Consider the following 21,395-nt stretch of genomic DNA (forward strand, 5'->3'; position numbering starts at 1 on the left):
CAGAGGTCCCAAACTGTGATTCCCCCTGCTAACTTCCTGTTCTTCAGGATACTTCTAGCTATTCGTGGTTTTTTTTGTTTCCCGATGAACGTTTGTATCATTTTTTTCCAGTTCCATGAAGAATGTTTTGGGCAATTTGATTGAGATTGCGTTGAATATATATATTGCTTTTGGTAGTATAGACATTTTAATGATGTTGATTTTACCTATCCAGGAGCATGGGATGTTTCTCCATCTTTTGAGGTCTTGTTCAATTCCTTTTTTAAGTAATTTGTAATTTTTTTAAATAGGTCTTCTACATTTTTGGTTAGATTTATTTCCAGATACTTCATACTTTTCTCTGTTATTTTGAATGTTATCTTGCTGGTTAGGTCTTTTTTCCATCTTGGGGCTGTTTGCATACATTATGGCTGTTGATTTTTGTTCATTAATTTTGTACCCTGCCACTCTACCAAACTCTTGTATAAGTTCTAGCAGTCTCGGTATTGATCCACTTGGGTTTTCTATGTAAAGGATCATGTCATCTGCATATAATGAAAGCTTGATTCTTTGTTTCCCAGGACTATGTTGAATAGCAGTGGAGATAGCCGACATCCTTGTCTTGTTCCAGATCTCAATGGGAAGGGTTCCAGGTTTTCTCCATTCAGAATGATGCTGGCGTTGGGTTTTTCATATATTGCTTTAATTATGTTGTAGATTTTTCCTTCTATGCCTACCTTGGTTAGAATTTTTAGCAAGAAGTGGTGTTAGATTTTGTTGAAAGATTTTTCTGCGACTATTGATACTATCATGTGATTTTTGTTCTTCAGTTTTTGGATGTGGTGTATCACATTTATGGATTTCTGAATGTTGAACCATCCCTGCATTCCAGGGATGAATCCTACTTGACCCAGATGAATGATCTGTCTGATGTTTTTTGAATTCTATTGGCTAGGATTTTGTTGAGAATCTTAGCATCAATATTCATCAGAGAGATAGATCTGTAGTTTTCCTTCTCTATTGGTTCTCTATCTGGTTTTAGGATCAAGGTGATGTTGGCTTCGTAGAATGAGTTTGGAAGGGTTGCTTCCTTTTCTATTGTTTTGAATATTTTATAGAAGATTGGGGTTAAATGTGTTCAGAATGTTTTCTAGAATTCTGTAGTGAAACCATCTGGACCTGAACTTTTCTTTATTGGAAGATCTTTAATCACTGATTCAATCTCTGCTTCGGTTATGGGTTTGTTCATGTCGTTTGTTGCCTCTGGGCTAAGGTTTGGTGGGTGGTGGAAGTCTAAGAACTTTTCCATTTCTTGGTGGTTCTCTGATTTATTGGAGTACAGTTCTTTGTAGTAATTTCTAATTATTTTCTTAATAGTTGCAGTGTCTGTTGTTATGTTGCCTTTTTCATTTTTGATGCTGTTAATTCTTGCTTTCTCTTGTCTTTGTCAGTCGGGCCAGTTGAGTGTCTATTGTTTATCTTCTCAAAAAACCAGCTTTTTGATTTGTTGATTTTGTGTATACTTTTTTTAATCTCTATTTGGCTTATCTCCTCCCTTGTTTTGATGATTTGTTGTTTCCTATTGTGTGTGGGGCTCTACTGCTGCTGTTCTTCCAATTCCTGGAGGTGTGTGTTTAATTCCTGTATTTGGCGTCTTTCTTGGGCGTTGACATGATCTCCAATTGCAATGTGTTTACCCCATAGCACTACTTTGACGGAGTCCCAAAAGTTTTGGAATGTTGTATCAGAGTTTTCATGGGTTTCCATGAATTTTCTGATCTTGTCTTTAATTTCTTCTCTGACCCATTGTTCATTTAATAGCATATTGTTCAACCTCCAAGAGCATCTATATTTCCTGGGGCATTTTGAGCTGTTGACTTCCAGTTTCATTCCATGTTGGTCTGAGAGGGTACATGGTATGATTCCTATCGTTTTGAAGTTATTTAGATTGGCTTTGTGTCCTACCATATGGTTGATCCTGGAGAAGGTGCCATGCACTGCTGAGAAAAATGTATGATCTGTGCCCTTAGGATAAAAAGTTCTATAAATGTGTACTAAGTCTAGCTGTTCTGTTGTTTGTGTGAGCTCTGTTTCTTTGTTGAGTTTTGTTTTGTAGACCTGTCTATTGGTGTTAATGGAGTGTTGAGATCACGTACAATTATTGTGTGCATATCTATGTCTCCCCTTAAGTCCGTAAGTAATTGCTTCATGTAGCTAGGCACATTTAAATTTGGTGCATAAATGTTAATGATGGTGATTACTTCCTGATGGATCATTCCTTTCACCAATATAAAATGTCCTTCCCTGTCCCGTTTGATGTTAGTCACATTGAAGTCCATATCGTCTGAAACTAGGACAGCTACCCCAGCCTTTTTTCTTGTCCATTGGCATGAAATATCTTTTTCCATCCCTTCACTTTCAGTTTCTTCGCATCTTTTCTGGTTAGATGTGTTTCTTGTAGGCAACACATAATTGGGTCCTGTTTGATGACCCATTCCATTAATCTCTCTCTTTTGATTGGTGAGTTTAGGCCATTTGTGTTAAGAGTTAATATTGAGAGGTTGCGATTTTGCCCTGCCATGTGATTGTGTTTTTGTGGGTTTTGGTATCTGTGTGATTGCCCTTTCTTCTGTGTGCTTTAGTGGGGAGACCTTCCTGTTTGCCATCTTCGTTTATGGTTTGCCTCCTTTTTTTCTTGAATTAGGGCACTTAAGGAGATTTTGTACAGCTGGTTTTGTGCTGACATATTCTTCTAATTTCTCTTTGCTATGGAAGGATATGATTTCATTTTCAAATACAAATGAGATCTTTGCTGGGTACATTATTCTTGGTTGACAGTTGTTCTGTTTCAGGATTTGGAAGATCTTTGTCCATTCTCTCCTTGCTTGTAGGGTCTCTTCAGAGACATCAGCAGTGATTCTGATTGGTTTTCCCTTATATGTGATCTTTTCTCTGCTTCATACTTGTCTCAGGATTCTTTCTTTGTCTTTGTTGGAGTAGAACTTGAGCACCATGTGTCTCTGTGAAGATCTCTTTGGATCGTGTATGTTTGGAGTTCTCTGTCCATCCTGTATGTGGGCTGGTCATGATCCAAGTGTTTTGGAAGTTTTTCTGTATAATTGTATAATTTTGTCGAGCACCATTTGCATTCCTGAGTCTCTTTCCGCTCCTTCAGGAAGGCCTGTAATCCTGATATTGGATTTTCTTAGGTTGTCTTTCATTTCCTGTATGGTCTTGTTGGGTTTGTTCAGACTTGCCTCCAGCAGTTTAATGAGCTGGGTGCTTTCATTTTGCGTATCTTCAGTTTCAGAGACCCTCTCTTCTGTTGTATTTATTCTTTTGGTTAGACTCTCCACTTTGTGTTCTAAGTTAAGGATTTTGCTTTTAACTTGTTGTAATTCTGTGGCTATGTTGTTCTTGAATTCCTTGAAGTCTTCCCAGTTCTTCTTATTGTCTCTGACAAATTTTATCATTATTTTTTTTAATTCCTTGTCTGGTAGAACTTCCATGTCTTTATCTTGCATCACAAATAGATATTGCCTTTTGGTCTTTTTTTGGTGGGGAGCTGGCTCTGTCATCTGAATCACTACTTTTTCTGATGCTTTTTCTCATTGTGTTATTGTTTTCTGTTGATTTGGGGGATTTATTCTCTGATTTGTTTGTTCACAGTTTCTGGTCTTGGTGCAGTAGTCTGGAGTAGGTAGGTGTGAATCTGCTACTGTTATTTGGTTTACATACGGAAGAGAATTTCCTGAGTACTACTGGGTGTGTTTGGCGGGGCTGGGTGTAGGGTAGCTTTGTTAACCCCTGAATGTGTATAACCCTCTGTAGCTGGATTTTTCTAAAGCCTGTTGACTACGGCGTCGTCTTGTGTATGTCCTCAGGGGTAGGATGTTGTAGCAGCACCTCGTAGCTTCCAGACTCTGTGTCTCTGGTCTGGGAGGATTTGGGAGACCCCCAGCACCCCTAAGGCCTGTGAGGAAGTACTCCTCAGGCCACCAGGATCTCTGTCTATAGGCGTCTGGACCATGACCTGTTGAAGCCTCTGGTGCCCCCCGACTACTGCTTTTCTTTACAGCCTCTGCAGGGGATTCTTCTCCCTGGTGCTCCTCACCTTTGTGATGGATTTAGGTGCACACCTCCATGCCCCTCTGCTCACTGGGGCCTTGGGTGCCTACACATAGCTGATTCTAGTGCCGCTACAATTTCAAGATGCTCCACACAGCACCTGTGATTGTCTGTGCCCTGAGTGTCTACCCGTTACACACTTCAGTGCCTCCAAGAGGTTCCTGTCACAGTCCGCTTGTCGCCTATGCTAATGGGGACTTCTGGTGTGGGTACTCCTTAGGAAGTTTCAGGTGTGGTTCTGCGCTTCCTCACCCTGTTGCAAAATCCAGGTGCCAGTGCGCTGAGGAGCCTCCAAGGACAATCCTGCTATCTTGCTCCACCTGCCTGTACTACCTCAGGACGTGCAGGTGCGGGGCAGTGCTGCCCTGACCTGGTGCAAAACCCAGGTGTTGCAGTGCTGAAGGGCCTCCAGGTGCTATCCTGCTGAGAGCCTGAGCAAAGCCACACCCCAGGCACCTTGCTGCTAAGGGGACTGTAGGTGGGTTCTGTCCAGCCCCTATGCTAATTGGAGTGTCCGACTCTCACACAGTTTCAGTTTTGGAGAATTCTGCTTGTGGGGGTAGAGCACGAGCCTGGGGCAGACTCCCGTGTTGGAAATCCCACCGGGGGGGAAGGGCACAGGCAGGATCCGGCTCCCTGTTTCTCTCCCAGCGAGCACGATCCACCGCTCCCTTTACCTTAGCTGTCCCTGTCTTGCTGTGGTCCTGACAGTCTCCAATTTGCCAGCACTATTGCAAAGATGCTTCCAAGGCAGGTCCCACCTGAGGCCTGCGGAGCCCGGAGCCTGAGGCAGACTTGCCGCTCAGGTTGCTGGAGTAGGGGAGGGGTGGGAGCATGATTGGCTCCGTGTGGCATGGGTTCTGGAGCAAGCCTCTAGTTCACACTCCACTGAAGCCTCTTTCCCTCCCGCAGACAGTTGCTGTCGCTGGTGGGGACATTCAGGAAAGGCAGACTGCCCAGTTGTTTCCATCTCCTCTAGGTCGGCTGGGCTTCCTGCTTGAGCTTCCCCTGCTTGGGGCGACTCACCACATTTGGAGCGGATCTCTGTGTTCCCTGCTTTCTTTCTCCAGATTCTTTCCAAGTTACATGATTCTCCTTGGTTGCTCGGTGTTCAGGGAAGCTTCAAGAACTCTTCTCTGTGGTTTTCTGGTCTGCCGCACTTCTCTCAGCTGTATCTTGTCCCTCTTACCGCATCCTCCTCTATGCCTGCCCTCCTCGGTCGGCCATCTTCTAATTCTCCCCTCTTTAATATTCTCAAGTTGGAGGTTTGTACCCAACATGGAACCACCACAGTGTTGGTAGGCCAGAAGCCTTGCCTGGCCATAGGGGTGCAAGCGTAATTGCTGCCAGTGTCTGCTCCTGATGTCTGTTCACACCATCCCTCTCCCTGTTCCACAGAATCTATCAGTCAGATTGTGGAAGGCCCCATTTGTTCCACTATCTTGGATAATATTGGCTGTATTCAAGGCCCCAGTGGTCCTCAAGCTTGTGATGTCGGTAAAGTAGATACATTAGATTTCCCATGATAAGCCAATCCAAGTGGGTCCTGGAGGTGGGGTGGTACATCAAGAAATGTTTAGGGTGGGACCCTGATGCTGCGTCAATGAGAAGAACTCATACTGTCTCAAAGAGAGATGATGACTTAAAAATCATGTTCAGTAGGATTACACTGAGACCCAGTCTAGTGACAGTGCAGCAAAATGGCACTGACTTCCCCATGCGCTTTCCAGGAAAGGAGACCCTAGGAATGAGAGATTTGGAAGTCTCCCAAGCAAGGATGCATTATCCACACTCAACTGGCCTAGCAGGTGGATTGCACCAAATCTCCCTCTTCCATGAGCTTATTGTTTGTTCCCAGCTCTCTTAAGGCTAAGGCAAAGCCATAAGCTCCCTCTTCAGTCCCTTGTGTCTTACAGTGAGAGGAGCTACCTGACTGGCAATCATTTGTCTGACATTCCATGTGAGTGCTGGATAGAGTCATGCATCCCAGCTCAGGAGGTGACTTGTTTGGATGGAGTTTCACCTGAAGCTTGACTGAAGAGTAGATTCATGGAGCCATAGAAATACAGCCCTAGACAGCGCTCCCTTAGGATCTATGCCAGAGCCAGGAACTGAAGGCCTTCTTGATCTATCATTCACGTGGGGCCGGTGTCACCATTCAGGCGATGTATGATGCAGGAGCTCTGGATGGTCTTGCTGGTGTGACCTGAAGTATAAGGACACTAGGAATTAGGCCTCTATGTGAAGGCAGAGATCAGATTGGGATCAGATTGGGTGCCAGGCCTGAAATGGGCCATGCCAAGGCAGGGAGGAGAGTATGGCAAAGCAGCCAAATCTACAGGTCCCAAAAGCAGCATTGGAGTTTGCTGTGGTCACTAAAATGCTGGGAGCCTAGGTCACAGGGATATTCCTGTTGGTCTCCATTAAGAGACATGCTGATCCCTGATGTATATTCTCCAGGACAGGGCATCTAAAAGGCAGTAGCAGGCATGCCTGTTACCCACAGCCTGTCCTAACAAGGACTGGCATTTGCCAACTACATGGCTGTGTTTCAGTCTGAGTTGAGCTGAACAAGGATGCCAAAGCACTTCCTGAATCTATATTCCTACTCCTCCATGTGAAGTTCCTAGGCCCCATGGGAAGAATCAGCCATGGTACAGCCCAGTGCCATCACCAAGTATTGGAGATGTGTCCATGAGTCATGGTAGGCATCCACCATAGGGTCACCCTGGTCCATAGATACACCAATGATCATTCAGAGGATATACCACCCCTTACTTCAGTGCCTCATACCAGGCCACCTACAGTGTTGTGCCAGATCATTCCCTGCCAGCAGTTTGCTTCACCCCAGAGCTTGCCAATGCAGCTCATATGGATCAACTTCTATCTGAGTTAATCTCAATGGTACCACTCCTGGTACAGGCTCCTGCTTCTGCATGGAAGGCTCTAACATCCCAGGTGCTTCACTAACACCAGGACCAACAGGCTTGGGAGTTTCAGCGCATAGTATGCAGAGGTTATCCATCCCCCACACCAAAACATGTGGTTATCTGGGAAGTCTAACATGGGTCAAAACTGAAAAACACTTGAAACGGATATACTTAGATCCCGCTCCTGTTTTCTGTTCTCACCCATCTTCCTCCATGTCCCACAGTTGATTTTACCAGAACAAGCCCTCCCACCAACCATCAGTTTCAACACCTCTGGATCAAGAGCTGTGTTGGCAAAAGCAATATCCAGGACTGTCCATGAAAAGCCAATTCATTCAGGCCCTGGAAGCATACCTTGGGATGTCTGAAGGGAATTTCTTGCGTTGGGTTGATGGAGACCTCATGCTGAAGAGATGATGACTTAAAAAGTATATTCAATAAGATAACACCAAGGCCCAGCCTAGTAACAGTGTTACAGAATGACCATGAATTCCAAACACATTTTCCAGGGTAGAAGACCATAGTAAAGGAAAAGTTGGATGCCCATAGGAAGGACAATGCCCCCAGGCCTGAGAGGCTTGCTCCAGCAGGATGCACCAAAACTCCTTCTTCCTTGGACTTGGTGTGAGCTTCCCTTTGGCCAAAGGCCAAGTCCATGTTGGAGGCTCCTATATCAGCTCCTCTTATCCTGTGCCTTTCAGTGAGAGGGACTTCCCAGTGAGCCACCCTGGTGACCAGTCCCAGGTGAGTTAATGGTTAGGGTTATGAGGCTTATACTCTAGAGCACAGGTCTATTGTGTGGGAGTGAGGATGTGATCACCTGAAGCCAGCCTGAGGAATGAACCCATGAAACCACAGGTAGCAAGCCTCAGGCCTTGTTCCTGCACGATCTGTGCCACTTTGTGCTCTGTAGCCCAGAATGCCTAGCCTAAAGTTCTGGCCTAGTGCAGGAGCCAAAACAGGAGTGAAAATATTTTCTAAGGGAAGTTCCACATAGGTCCAGGGCCACTGCTCAGCCTGTGTGCACTACGGGGCTCTGGATAACCTTGCCAGTATGATTAGCTACAGGGACATTGGAAATTAGTCTTGTGCATGAAGGTGAGTATCAGATTGGGTAGGAGGTCAGGGACATTGACTATGCTGAGGCAGAAAAGGAGGTGTGGCACAACAGCTGGTTCTGCAGGGTCAAGGCAACCTAGAAGCTTTCCTTGTCCCAGGGAAGTTCCAGTCAGTGCTAAGTACAGGGAGTACTGATGCCTGACTTAAGTGCCTCAGGCCAGGACAAGCCAGACATGTCCCAGGCCCATGCTTGCCCCATCCTGGTACTGGCATTTGCCAGTTATATGTGCTTCTGACTGTGTTTAGACCAGCATTGATGCCAGGGCAGCTTCTGGACCCAGCTTCCTCCTTCCTCCGCAGGAGGGCCCAAGACCCTATGGGAAGAATGGGCCTTGGTCTAGCCCAATGCTCTTACTAGGTCATTGGGCTGTGTCTGACTACAGTGTGCAGAAATCATGGGTGAAGCTTGTCTCTGGAGGGTACAATCTGAGCTCTCAGCATCCATTGTATACCCGCAGCCTGGATTTAGAAGAGCAAGCCATGGAAGTTGATGCCTTGTTGGTTAGAAACTCCACTGTGCCTCCTTAGGTGAAACTCATAGTCATGCCAGCGCTTGCTTTTCCAGGATAGGTCCCCAGCAGGATCTTGGCATTCAGGGAAAGAGAGAGATGGGGGTAACCTATTGCGGCATTGGGACATGTATAATCTATGCCTACTTGGGTCTTGAGTCCCCAAAAGCCTTGCTTAAAGCCTTGATCTAGCACAGGGGCCAAGAACACAGACTTTCTAAGGGAGGGTTCAAGTGGGACCAATGTAACTACATGGCCTGTGTTCTCTGTGGAGGCTCTGGGTCGCCTTGCTACTGTGGCTGGAAGTGTTCAGACATGAACATCAGGGCTCTCTTCAAAGGCAGGGCTCAGTTAGGGTAGGAGGTCTGGGCAAAAGTCCAAAGACAGGGTGGAGGTCTGGCAAAAGCTGGCTCTGCAAATGTGGAACCACTGAGTTTCAAGTGAATCATGAAAACATTGACATCTTGATTACAGGGACACCCAAGTCAGTGTCCATTCAGGGAGTGCCAACCCTTTACTTAAGCTCCTCAAGACACAACACCTACAGGGCTGTGCCAGGGAGTCCATTGCCTACAGCTTGTGCAGGGGCTTGTATTCACAGGCCACAGGGTGAGTTAAGCCCAGAAAAGATGCCAGGGTTCTCCTGGAACTGGGGTCCTGTTCTTGCACGGGAAATGTTAAGGCTCCACAGGAGGAGTGAACCTTGCTCAGGCCCAGTGACCATTCTTCATCTATGGACTGTATCTGTGACTGCAGTGTGCATGAGAGAAATGTGTTTGTCTGGGAAAGGGTCAAGGGCCACAACTTGTATTTCAGGTATCTAGTGTGTGCACACAGGCTGGGAGTGGGAGCTTAGGCATAGATAGTGATGCTGTGTAGATATATATAAATATGACCCAATGGCCATACCTGACACTGGCCAGGTACAAGGGCCAAGTTGTGAGTGCAAGTGAGTTTGCAGGGCTCAGTGGGTCTAGGACTACCACTTGGCTTATGGAGGTTGCAGAGCTTCTACATCACCTTGCCACTGTAGCTAGAAGCGTCTAGGTATGGAGGATCAGGCCTCTGTGCAAAGACCCTCATGCTAGGGCAATTGCAGAGCAGTGTCAGGCATATGCCTTGCCTGTGGATTGCCCTGTCAGGGACTAGCATTCATGAGCTACATTACTGGGCTTTAGACTGAATTGAGCCTAACAAAAATACAAGGGTGCTTTCTGACCCAAGCTCTGGCCCCTCCATGGATCACCTCCAGGTTCCATGTATAGTGTGCTATGGTCAGTTGTAGCCCTTTACCCTTCCCCAAGCACACACATTTCTCTCATGCACAGTACAGTCACAGATACAATCCAAAGATGAAGAATGGTCACTGGGCCTGAGCAAGGCTCACTCCTCCTGTGGAGCCTTAAGATTTCCCATACAACATCCTGTCTTTGAAATGTTCTACAACCATGTAGGGCAGTGATCATGGATGGAACACATCTCACACAGCACAACATGAGCTACTTGGATCCAGTGTGTGTTCAAACATGCTGAGCAAAAGGACCAAAAGGACAACACCATGGTAGTAGAGTCAGTGCTCCACTGATCCTCCTTGGGTGCATTTCAAAGCAACTGGTAATCTGGGATCAATGCATGACAACCTTTGCTTGTCCAACCTGGGTCCTGCCAGGATCTTGCTATTAAGGCAGGAAGTTGGGGAAGGGGTAGAGATAACCCCTTATTGCAATGGAAAGAGGCCAGAAGTTGCCTTGCTGGTCCTGAGAACAATATGTCCAGAGGTTTGAGGTCAAAGCTTTTCCTGTCAGCCATACCAACAAGACTGGCTACATAGGAGTCCTCATCTGGGTACATGAGACAAAAGAATATTTGGAGCCCTAATCCCTGATCCTGCTATCTGTTCACACCCACCCCCATCCATGTCCCACAGATGATTTCACATCTGTGAAACAACTTGAGTTCATTGCCTTAGATAAAAGTGCTGTGGTTAAGCCTCAGTAACCCAAAAACTAAAGCTACCAGCTCCATTGGCAAAGGGCACACCCAAAAGTGTACACAATAAGCCAATCCATTTGAGTCCTGGATATGGAACAATAACTCTGAGTGCTTTGGGAAGCACTCAGGAGGTGTTGGGTTGGTGATGAACCTTCTTACTGTTTTGAAGAGAGATGATGACTTAAAAATCTTGCTCAATAGGATTATGCTGAGGCCTAGTGACATGCTGTAAGAGAACCCTGTGGCTCCTGTATATCTTCCAGGGTAGGAGACCATGGAGATGGAAGACCTGGAACCCCCTCAGGCTTGTTTGCAGTCTCCTATCTAGAGTCATTGCTAAGGCAGGATACACCCAAGCTCCATATTTTCTGGCTGAGGGCCAAGGTCATATGGAGAGCCTCCTGCTCAGCTCTTCTTACCCCTTTGTGTCTTTCAATGAGATGAACTACCTGGTGGAGGACCCTGGTATCCCAGTTCCTAGATGAATGCCAGATAGATGTTGTGAGACCTGTTCACTGTGTGAGTCATCTAAAGTCAGACAGTGGGATGGACCTACAGAAGCACAAGAAGGAAGTCTCAGGTAGTGCTCCTTTGTGAGCTGTGTCCCTTTGGACTCTGAGGCCCAGAATGCCTTGCCTGAAGCCCCAGCCTGATAGGGGGCTGAGCCAGTACAAAGTGCAAAGGCTTTCTGAGAGAGGGTTCACATAGAGTCAATGCTATCACTTGGCCTGTGTCCATGGCACAAGCTCTGGGTTGCCTTTTTGGTGTGGCCAGAAGGATGCAGACACTGAGAATCAGGGCTCTGTGTGAAGGTAGGACTGAGAATGGATCAGAGGCCTGGATCATGAAACAATAAAGGCACGCCTGGAGGTGTGATGGGGCAGCCTGATCTGCATGTGCCAGATAGCCTGGAGCTCTTGTTGGTTTAAGAGACACTGGAGCCTAGGTCATAGGGAAAATCTAATCGGTGATGCATCAGGGGAAAATAGCAAGGTTAGGAAGGTCAGGGCATCTGCAAGGTGATGCCAGACACACTTCTTGCCTTTGACTTGTACAATTCAGACTATTTTTTCCAAGTCACCTTACTGAACTTCAGACTTACTTAGACCCAGGGTGGATGCCAGGACCATTCCTTGGCCTGGGCAGCTCCCGCTCCTCCTTAGGAGGCTTCCAGATCCCATGGGAGGAATAGGGCATGGTAGTCTACCCAACACCAGTACCTAGTTTGTGGGATGTGCCCAAGACTGTTACAACCACTCACTAGGGATCGTCTCTGGAGAGCACAGCCTGAGCTCTGGGATCCAGTGTATATAAGCAACCTGAGCCTAGAAGTCCATATCCAAGGGGGCAGCACAGTATTGGTAGGATCAGGGTCCCATATGGCCTCCTTGGTTGCAGCTCATGCAGCCCATCTTCTGAATCCTAGCCAGGGCCTTGTCCAGCCTAGGACCCAGACAGGACCTTGGTGTCAGTGGCAGGAAGAAGGGTTGGCAGTAGCACCATGTGGCAAGATGAAAGGGGCAGAGGTTGCCTCTGACAGCAACAGGCCTAGAGGTTTGAGGATGAATTGGGCAATGCCTGCCCCACTAGCCACACCAACATGTATGGTTACACAAGAGGACTCACCTGAGTTGATGGGAAGAGAGCAACTGGATAAAGCCTGCTCCTGCTACCTGTTCATATCATTCTCCCTCCATGTCCCACAGATAACTTCACCTGAAGGAACAACATGAGTTCCATTGTCCTGGAAGCAAGGGCTGTGATCGAGGTCTCTGTGGCCCACAAACTGGAGCTAAAAGCTCCTTGACAAAGGGGATATCTGGGACTGTCCATGGTATTACAATCCATCTAGGCCCAAGGGGTGGGTTGGCATGCAGAGTTGATGGTGGTGGGTTGATGATAAGACCTCTTACTGTTTTGAAGAGAGATGATGACTAAAAAAAAATCATGCTCAATAGGATTATGCTGAGGTCCAGCCTAGTAACAGTATTGCAAGAAGACACAGGATCACCATGTGCCTTTTATAGAAGGAGACCTAGAGACATAAGTCCAGAATGTCCGCCAGGCCAGGATGCAATTTTTATTGTAAAGTGGCCACTCCATCAGGATGTACCCAAGCTCCTTTTCCTTGTGTTTGTCATGAGCTCCCTGTTGGCTGGGGCCAACTTCCATTCAGGGAGCTCCCTCCTCAACTCCTCTTTTCCATTTGCATCTTTCAGTGAAAATAGCTCTTCAGTAGGGCATCCTGATGTCCAGGATCCCAAATGAGAGCACATTTCCAGAACTTGGATAGATTGGCTTACCATGGACAGACCCAGATGTCTCTTTTGCCAAGAGGGCTGGTAGCACCATCATGGGTCACTGAGGCTTTGACATCAGTCCTTAAGCCTAGGGTAATGGAAACCATGGGGGCTTCCTCTAATGACATCATCTGTGGAACAAGAAGAGGGGCAATTGTGAAGAGAAATCAGGGACAGGAGACACTGGCTCGAGGTGTGCTTTCCCTTCATCAGCTTAGGTCACACTTTTGGGTAGCTGGACCTGTTATCACTCACTCTGAGCCTACTTTTTGTGGGCCCAAAGAGGATGCCCCTAGCCATGGCACCCTACTACAATAGTCTACCACTATCTACCTTTCCTGTCTTTGACATGAAGATCCTGCTGGGGTCCTAGGCTAGACAAGAGAGCACTGGCATGGGTTGGGGATCTGAGGACTAGTTGCATAAGCCACACCCAAGGAGGCTCCTGTGGATCCGAGCCCATCAACATGCCATTGCTATCTATGTGGCTGACCAGGTTTAGCCTCTGTGCACATATCAGATCCTAGGAATTCAGGCTGTGACATCCCCACCCCGACTCCCTACTGACCATTCCTCCCATGATTGTTGTCTGCCATAGCCTGGGACATGTTTCAAAGTGAATGGTCATTGGGCTTTACCAAGGCCTCCCATGGAGGAGCAGGAGTCCATACCAGGAGGAGCACTGACATCATTGCTGAGCTGAACTCATTCTAATGCCCAACCATGTGGCACATAAAGGCAAGTCCCTATATCCCAGTATATACAACAAAATGTGGGAAGGTGTGTGCATTGTCCCACCTCTAGAACTCAGATGGGCTCACTTACAATAGGCAGTCCTGGATTCCAGTTTTGCCAACAGGATTTGCAGCACCAGCTCATGAGCCTCTGGGGCCTAGACCTCAGAGTTGTGGAACCCATGGGGTTGAATTATCTGTGGGATATGGAGGGTGATGTGCATGAACCACAAGCAGGAACTGGACCTGGGTTCACTAACCCTAGATCTGCTTTTTACCCTATCAGTTCAAGAGAGGACGCTCATGTAGCCAGCCCTGTTGGCACAGCTGATGATGCAAGCTTTGCCTACTGGACTCTGGAACATCCTCCAAGCCTGCTGACCCCTGGATTTATGGTGTCATTGTTTTGCCTGATTGCATTGGTATAAAGAGCTTCCTTGACTTCTTCCTGCTGGTGCCACCAAGTTCTTTGAAGATACAGAAGCTATACAAATACTAGCACAATCTTGGCCCCAAAACACTGGTCAAATGAGCTATTACCAGAAATAACTTGGAGCCCAGGCTTACTAATGCTCTTCTGCCCTTTGGCAATAGGCTCTTATATCAGCCTGTCTGTGCACAATGGATCCCAGAGCTCAGACTGTTCTCTCCAGAGACAAGTTCCAACCTTAAGCATCTTATCATCATGGTCATGGACATATTACAAAGACTGGGCACTGAAATTTTGCTGGACTTTGGCCCACTCCTCTTGTGGAGCCTAGGGGTCCTCCTGTGAAGTAGCAAAACTTGGGCTAAGAATTGTCCTGGCATATGCACTGGGTTCAACTTAATCTAAAGCCCAGCCATGTAGCATGGGATGACAACCAGTCAACAATACAATCCACAGGCTAATACAGTACCTTGCAGACCCATGGACCTGGGACACCTAAGTCACAGGTTGGCCTCTCTTCAGTATGAGATCTCATCATTGACCCAACACCAGGAACATCACCGTATCACTCCCAGTGACACTCCATCTCCTGTACCTGTATAGAATGGCTTACCATAGGCATTCCCAGATATTGCTTTTGCACATGGCTCTGGCAGAGCCAGCTCATGAGTCAGTTTGGCCTTCGCTGAAGCCCAGAGCCAGGGGTAGTGGAACTCATGAGGGCTTCCTCTGGTAACATCATCTGTGAAACGAGAATGGTGAGGGGTTTGAACAGACAGCAGACTGGAAAGCTCAGTTGGGTCAAAAAAATACTGGTGTTTCAGTTGTATGGACTGCCCAGCAAATACCTGGTCAGAAATAAGCCAGTTACTATGTGATGCAGGCCTGAGAACCTGCAAGGCAATGCCAGGCACACCTCTTGCCCTGAATTACAACATTCCTGAATAACCATGTTGCAAGAAGGCAAACTTGAAGGCCCTCCGGCCAGGACTTAGTCTCCATGATAAAGCTGCCTGCTTCTTATGCTTAGCATGAGCTCCAGAAGCTAAGACTGAAGGCCACACTGGGGACATCCTCCTGAGATCCTCTAATTCCTTTTGTCTTTCAGTGAGATGGGGTGCCCTTTGAGCTGGTGCTCAGTCCTGCACTGAGTAAATGAATGCTGAGTGAATGATGCAAGTCAGGACATTCTCCCATAGCTACTCTGAATGGTGGACCCATAGAGTCACAGGAAGACAACTTCAGTAAGAACACTGGGGTGAGCTGTGTTCCTTTGTGACTTGAGGCCCAGAATGCTTTGCCTGAAGATCTGCCTTGCTTGGGGCCAGAACTGGGAATAAAACAACTCCTGAGGAAGGGTTCACACAGGGTCAGTACTACAGTACATTCTATGTAGGATTTGGGGATTCTGGTCTTTCTTGCCAGTACAGTTTGTTGCTTGGGGTCATTGAGTATTGGGTCTTTGTGTGAGTGTGGGGGTTCAGATTGGGCAGGAGACCTGGGTGGGGGACAACAGTGGACAAGAGAAGGAAGTGTAGCAGGACAGCTGGATTTGCAGATGATGGGAAGACTAGGAGCTCTCTGTGATAGGTTCCTTGGAGCTTGAGTCACAGGGACCTTCCAGTTGGTGCCAGGTATCAGGTTCATCAGAGCCAGGTACACCCCATGTTCATAGCTTTCTCCATCCAGAGTCATGACTGTACTTTGGACTAAGCTGAGCCCAACAAGAATGTCAAGGCTCCTGCTGTCCCTGAATTCCCACTTCTCCACAGGATAGCTTAGGGACCCAAAGAAGGAGTGTTATGGCCCAGCTTGATATGTATCAGGTTGTTGGGTTGTGTCTGCAACTGTCATGGGCAACAAACAGGGGATAAACATGTCTCTGGAAGGCACAAACTAAGCCCCAGAACCCAGTCTGCATGCAGCGTGGACCAGGGTGCCCATGCCCTTTGAGGGCAATGCTGTGGTGGTAGGCCCAGGGATCCACAGCGGAATCCTTTGTGGCATCAAGTGAACCAGTCCTCTGGGTCCAAGGCCATGCCAGTATTTATCCAACCCAAGTTCCTTCCAGGGACTTTGTGCCAGGAGCAGGAAAGAAAAGTGGGGTTACCTTCTTGCATCAGGGTGGCTCTTCCCAGTGGGGTTTCTCTAGCCTCAGGACCAACAGGCCTAAAAGCTAGGGATGAGGTGTGTGAAGCTTGTCCAATCCACCATGCCAACAAGTCAGGCTGCCCAATAAGCCTTACCTGGTCCTGAAGAGCAACAGTTATCCTGAAGCCAGTGTACCATGAGGTTGATCCAGCTTATCTGCTCATACCATTCCCCCTCCCTGTCCCACAGATGGTGTCACCAGAGGAAGCAAAATTATGTTCCAATAGCCTGAGGGTAAAGGCTGTGGTCATAACCCCTGTGGCTGATAAGCTGGTGTTGCCAACCCCATTAGGGAGGAAGATATCTTAAATGCCCATGGCAAACCAATCCATGTGGACCCTGGAGATTGGGAGCACATTTTCAGGTGCTCACCAAAGGGCTCCTGGGTGTTGGGCTGATGATGAAACCTCCTACTGTCTATAAGAGAGATGATGATTTTAAAAATCATGCCCAATAGGATCATATTGAGGCCCAGTGACAGTGCTGCAAGGATCTCAGCCTCATTGTGCCTTACAGGTCTAATGTATCTGTGTAGAAAAAAAAAAAAAAAAAAAAAAACAGGGGACCCCAGGGCAAGGCACAGTTCCTAGCTAGAGTGGCTCCTCTGAAAGTATGTACCCAAACTCTTTCTTCTTGGCTTGGTGCTAGTTCCCCACTGGTTAAGTGCCATGGCCATGCTGGGAGCCCCCTCTCACCTTTTATTGACATCTTGTATCTTTCAGTGATAATAGCTACACAACAGAGCACCCTGGCTTTCCAGGTCCCAGGTGAGTACATGGAAGGGATCATGAGGTCTGTGTACAGGAGCAAAGGTCTAGGTGGCTCACTTAGATCCAGCCTGAACCACAAGGGAATGGTTCATGTGGGGCTAGTGCCACCACTCAGTCTATGTGGGCTACAGGACCTCTGGCTTGCCTTTCCAGTGTCTAGAGGCATGAGGTCACTAGGATCAGGCCTCCGTAAAGCCAGGGCTCAGATTCAATTTAAGCTGTGAGGGATGGATCACACCAAGGCAGGGAGGGAGGTCTGGCAGGCCAGCAGGCTCTGTAGGTGCCAGACAACCTAGAGCTTCACAGAGTTCACAGGAATGTTGGAACCTATGTAGCAGAGCTATCCAGGTTAGTGCTTAATGAGGAAGTGTCAACACTTCTAGTTAAGTGCTGAAGCTAGGGCACCTGCAGGACCATGCCATATGAGTCTCTTGCCTTCATTTTTGCCTGTCCAAGATCTTGTATTCATGGGCCAGATGGCTATGCTTCAAACTGGGCTGAGCCCAGCAAGGATGAATGCTCGAAGAATGAATCTTGGTCTGGCCAAGTGACCATTCACTGTCTTTGGTATGTGTCCTGGATTTCAGTGCGCAGTGATCATGGGAGAAATATGTGACCCTGGGGCACAGCTTGAACTTGGACTTCCATAATCCATGTGCACACAGGCTGGACATTGGCACCCAGGTACAAATGGCAATACGGTTGGTGGGTCTAGGGACCTATAAGAGAGTATCCATAATTGTGGCTTGTGGTACTGTTTGACATTATCAAAGCCTTGCCAGTACTTGCTTTTCCAGTCCAGGTCCCTATCAGGAACTTGGTGTTGGGAGCAGAAAAGGGGTAGGGTAGTCTAAGGATGGCCTAAAGGTACATCCCTGACACTAGGACCCAGATGTTCATGGGCATAGTGGGAGGAGCTTGCCCTCTCTGCTGCCTAAGAAGCCAGAAATGGGCTAATATGACAATAATAAATGTGTTCCTGGGTCTTGCTCCTGCTTTCTGTTCACTCCCATCCTCCTCCATGTCTTATAGTTAATGTCACCAGAGGAAGCCCCTTTGCATTCCATGATTCAAGCTCAAGGGACTGTGATCAAGGCCTCAGCAGGCCATGAACTGATGCTGCCAGCTCTGTTGGCAAGAGGTGTCTGGAACTGTCTGTGGTAAGCAATTCATCATGGTCCTGAAGGTCGGATGGCACATCTTGGAGTGTCCATGATATGGTTCTTGGGGTTGGTTCAATGATAAGAGATCATACTATCTAGAAGATTCGTGCTCAACAGGATTGCTCTGAGGCCCAGGCAGAGACAGAGTTGCAAAGGGACTCTGGTGTTTTCATATGCTTGTCTAAGCAGCACATCCTGGGGATGGGAGACCTGGATACACCCAGGCTCAAGTGGCTGCCTAAGCAGGTTATAGCTAATGCCCTTTCTCCTTGGGCTTGGTGTGTGCTCCTCTGACCCAGGGCTGAGGATACACTGGGGGTTTCCTCCTTAGTTCTGATCATTCCCTTGTGTCTTTCAGTGAAGCAAACTACCTGGTAGGACATCCTAGTAACCTGTTTCAGATGAATGCATGGCAGGTGTTATAAGGCCTCTACTTGGGAGTACAGGGGTCTGTGTAGGTTACCAAAAACCATCCTGAGGGTTGGATCACAGAGCCACAAATGACAGCCTTAGGCAGGGCTCCTCAGTAATCTGTGCCCCTTTGGGCTCCGAAGTCTAGAACACCATGCCTGAAACCCTGGCCTGGGGTACAGGCTCAGCCAGAATAGAAAGACTTCCCTAGGGAGGGTTCACATGGAGTCAGAACCACCACTTAGCCTGTATGGGCTTATGGGGCCTTCAGTTGCATTGCCAGGATGTCTAGAAGTGTTCAGACACTGCGGATCAGTCCCCTGAGCAATGATAGGCTCAGATTGAGTGGAAGGCCCAGCCTGTGGACCCTACTGAAGCAGGAAGAAAGGTCTGGTTGAGTAGCTATCTCTACAGATGAGCTTCAAGTGAGTTTCAGGGAACCTGAGCAAAGGAATAAAGTACATTTAGCCAAAATGCCCTGATCCTGATCCTGATCCTTCTCCTGCTGTGTGTTCCCCTCCATATCACACAGATATCAGCCAGCAGAGGATATTATTACAGGTTTCACGGGTTACAGCTGCCTGTGAGCTGGTGGTGGCATCTCTTAACAAAGTAGACATCTGGGATTGCCCATGATAAGCCAATCCATCTGATTCAAGAGGTTTGCAATACACATTGCGGTGTTCTTTGCAGAGTTCTTGTGTTTGGCTTAATGATGGGACCTCACACTATCTCAAAGAGAGATGATGACTTAAAAACCATGCTCAATAAGTTCATGCTGAGGCCCAGCCTAATGACAGTGTTGCAGGGGGGCTATGGGATTCCCTGATGCCTTTCAAGGACACCCTGGAGTCGGGAGCTTTGAAGACCAGACCTGGATGCAATCTTCAACCTGAAGCTACTACTGCAGGATATATCCAAGCTTCTTCCTCTTCAGGCTTGGTGTGTGCATGTCACCCTGGCAGAGGGCTGGAGCCATGATGTCAGCTCCTTTTTTAGCTCTTTTTGTGCTTTTGTGTTTTTCAGTGAGACATGCTGCCTGATGTGATACCCTCATACTCAATGTCCCAGGTAAGTGCTTGCCAGGGCCTGAGCTTGATCAGGGAACAGGCATTCTGAGTTGATCATCTCATATTCTCTTCGACATTAGACAGCAGCCACTGTTTCCTTTCAGATCCTCGTTTTGAGATTTTCATGGGTTGGCTGGTTCAACTTAAAGCCTTAGACAGATTGAGTATCATTTTCCAATCAAGTGAACCAATCACCTTTATTTCCCAAATATTTTGGACTGACTGTCCCAAGTCTCCAAGAGGGGTCCTTCCTCAGAACTTTTCAATTTATCATATTGCAGATATTTCTATATGAGCCACTATTGCTCAACCAGGGCAATATGCTGTTTTGACCTCTATGCTCACTTATCCATTCAATACCACTGAAGGCAAAACCCTGTTGGTTCTCATGCCCTGGGGCACTGTCTGTTGACCACTTGCTCAACAGTAACACTACTGATCTGTTTGCAAAGGAATCATCCAGTCTGTGGGCCATGTCCAGTAGTCAACCATTTGGTCTGGCATTGACAAGAAAACTGTGAGATGACTTGAAATTCAGTGTATCTATAGCAGGCTAATTTTTAAGTTGATAATTTTTTATAGCCTGTAAATGATGCTGTAAATATCCAGATGTCCCTTAGTGCAAAAAAAAAAAAAATTCCCACTTCTACTAGGGTCAGAAACCAATTTCCAAGAGGATGTATGTGAGGGTCGGGGTCACCCAGTTTTGATTCAATGATGAGATTTTGTTTTGAATGATATGACTTAAAAGTCATGCTTATTAGGAGTATAGAGAAATTCAGCTTAGTAATTGTGGTTGAATGGGATTTGGGGTGTTAAGTTTGGAGACTTTGAGGCCCTGAGAGCCATAGGATATCCCTCCCCATGCATGTCCTGCTGTTTGTTTATGTATCTGTAATTTCTAGTAGCATGGCCTATTTTAATTTCATTCTTTTGCTTTCTATGTGTTTCTCAGTAAGTCATACTTCTAAAAGATGTAAAATTTGTTATTATGGTGGTCAGTAGCTTTCTTTGATGACACATATATGATATAAACTATTGAGGTGTGGCCAAACCAGGCCCTGGGCCACTACTTTAACTTATTCAGACAACTTGAATATCAATATAAATTTTTCCCTTGATTGAGTATTGTAGAATTTTTGGTTCTGTGTCAACTAGTTCAATATTTAATATTCTATTTGAGTGCATATGTACACCCATACAATTTTTTCCTATAATATTGTGGGATTCTAACACTGTTACACTATTTGCTGTCACTAATGAAATTCCTGTAACTGTAGGATCATGATAAAGAATAAGAGCATGAGATTTTAGTATATGATTTACCTCTGAAGATAAAATCAAATAATTTGGCCAAATCAATACACAAGCTTCATTTCTTGAGCATTATATTATATCATTATTTGTGAAATAACGAAACTATTTATTACAAATGAAGAAAAGTATTCTCAGAATTTGTGGGGATTATGTTCACAAAGTTATTCGTGAGTCCCATTATAAATTTTCTTTTTTTAAAGATTTATCTCTTCATTGAAAAGCAAAGTTAGACAAAGTGGGTGGGGGTTGTGGAGAGAGATATAGAGGAAGCTTCCATCAACTGATTCATTCCCCAGATAGCTCAGCAGCTAGGGTTGGGGCAGGTCAAACCCAGGAGCTTCAAGCAGGTCTCATGTGAGTACAGGGGCCCAGTACTGCTGGAGACCAGCTCC

The 21,395-nt window shown here is 46.7% G+C and overlaps 5 non-coding genes and 2 pseudogenes across 5 annotated transcripts; all 7 read left to right on the forward strand.

The window, feature by feature from the left end:
- Positions 1-5,704: 5,704 nt before the first annotated feature.
- LOC121149616 lies at positions 5,705-5,785 on the forward strand. Its single transcript, XR_005882763.1, has one exon. It is a non-coding gene; the product is annotated as a small nucleolar RNA SNORD115 (small nucleolar RNA).
- Positions 5,786-7,422: 1,637 nt separating this feature from the next.
- Positions 7,423-7,494, forward strand: LOC121149629 (annotated as a pseudogene).
- A 3,299-nt stretch (positions 7,495-10,793) lies between these two features.
- Positions 10,794-10,874, forward strand: LOC121149618. The gene has a single exon (XR_005882765.1). It is a non-coding gene; the product is annotated as a small nucleolar RNA SNORD115 (small nucleolar RNA).
- Positions 10,875-12,547: 1,673 nt separating this feature from the next.
- LOC121149620 lies at positions 12,548-12,631 on the forward strand. The gene has a single exon (XR_005882767.1). It is a non-coding gene; the product is annotated as a small nucleolar RNA SNORD115 (small nucleolar RNA).
- A 4,032-nt stretch (positions 12,632-16,663) lies between these two features.
- LOC121149622 lies at positions 16,664-16,745 on the forward strand. The gene has a single exon (XR_005882768.1). It is a non-coding gene; the product is annotated as a small nucleolar RNA SNORD115 (small nucleolar RNA).
- Positions 16,746-19,322: 2,577 nt separating this feature from the next.
- LOC121149625 lies at positions 19,323-19,403 on the forward strand. The gene has a single exon (XR_005882771.1). It is a non-coding gene; the product is annotated as a small nucleolar RNA SNORD115 (small nucleolar RNA).
- Positions 19,404-20,394: 991 nt separating this feature from the next.
- Positions 20,395-20,466, forward strand: LOC121149635 (annotated as a pseudogene).
- Positions 20,467-21,395: the final 929 nt, after the last annotated feature.

The sequence above is a fragment of the Ochotona curzoniae genome, unplaced genomic scaffold (genome assembly GCF_017591425.1).
Source record: "Ochotona curzoniae isolate NIBS_2020 unplaced genomic scaffold, NIBS_Ocur_1.0 scaffold_4701, whole genome shotgun sequence".
NCBI lineage: Eukaryota > Metazoa > Chordata > Mammalia > Lagomorpha > Ochotonidae > Ochotona > Ochotona curzoniae.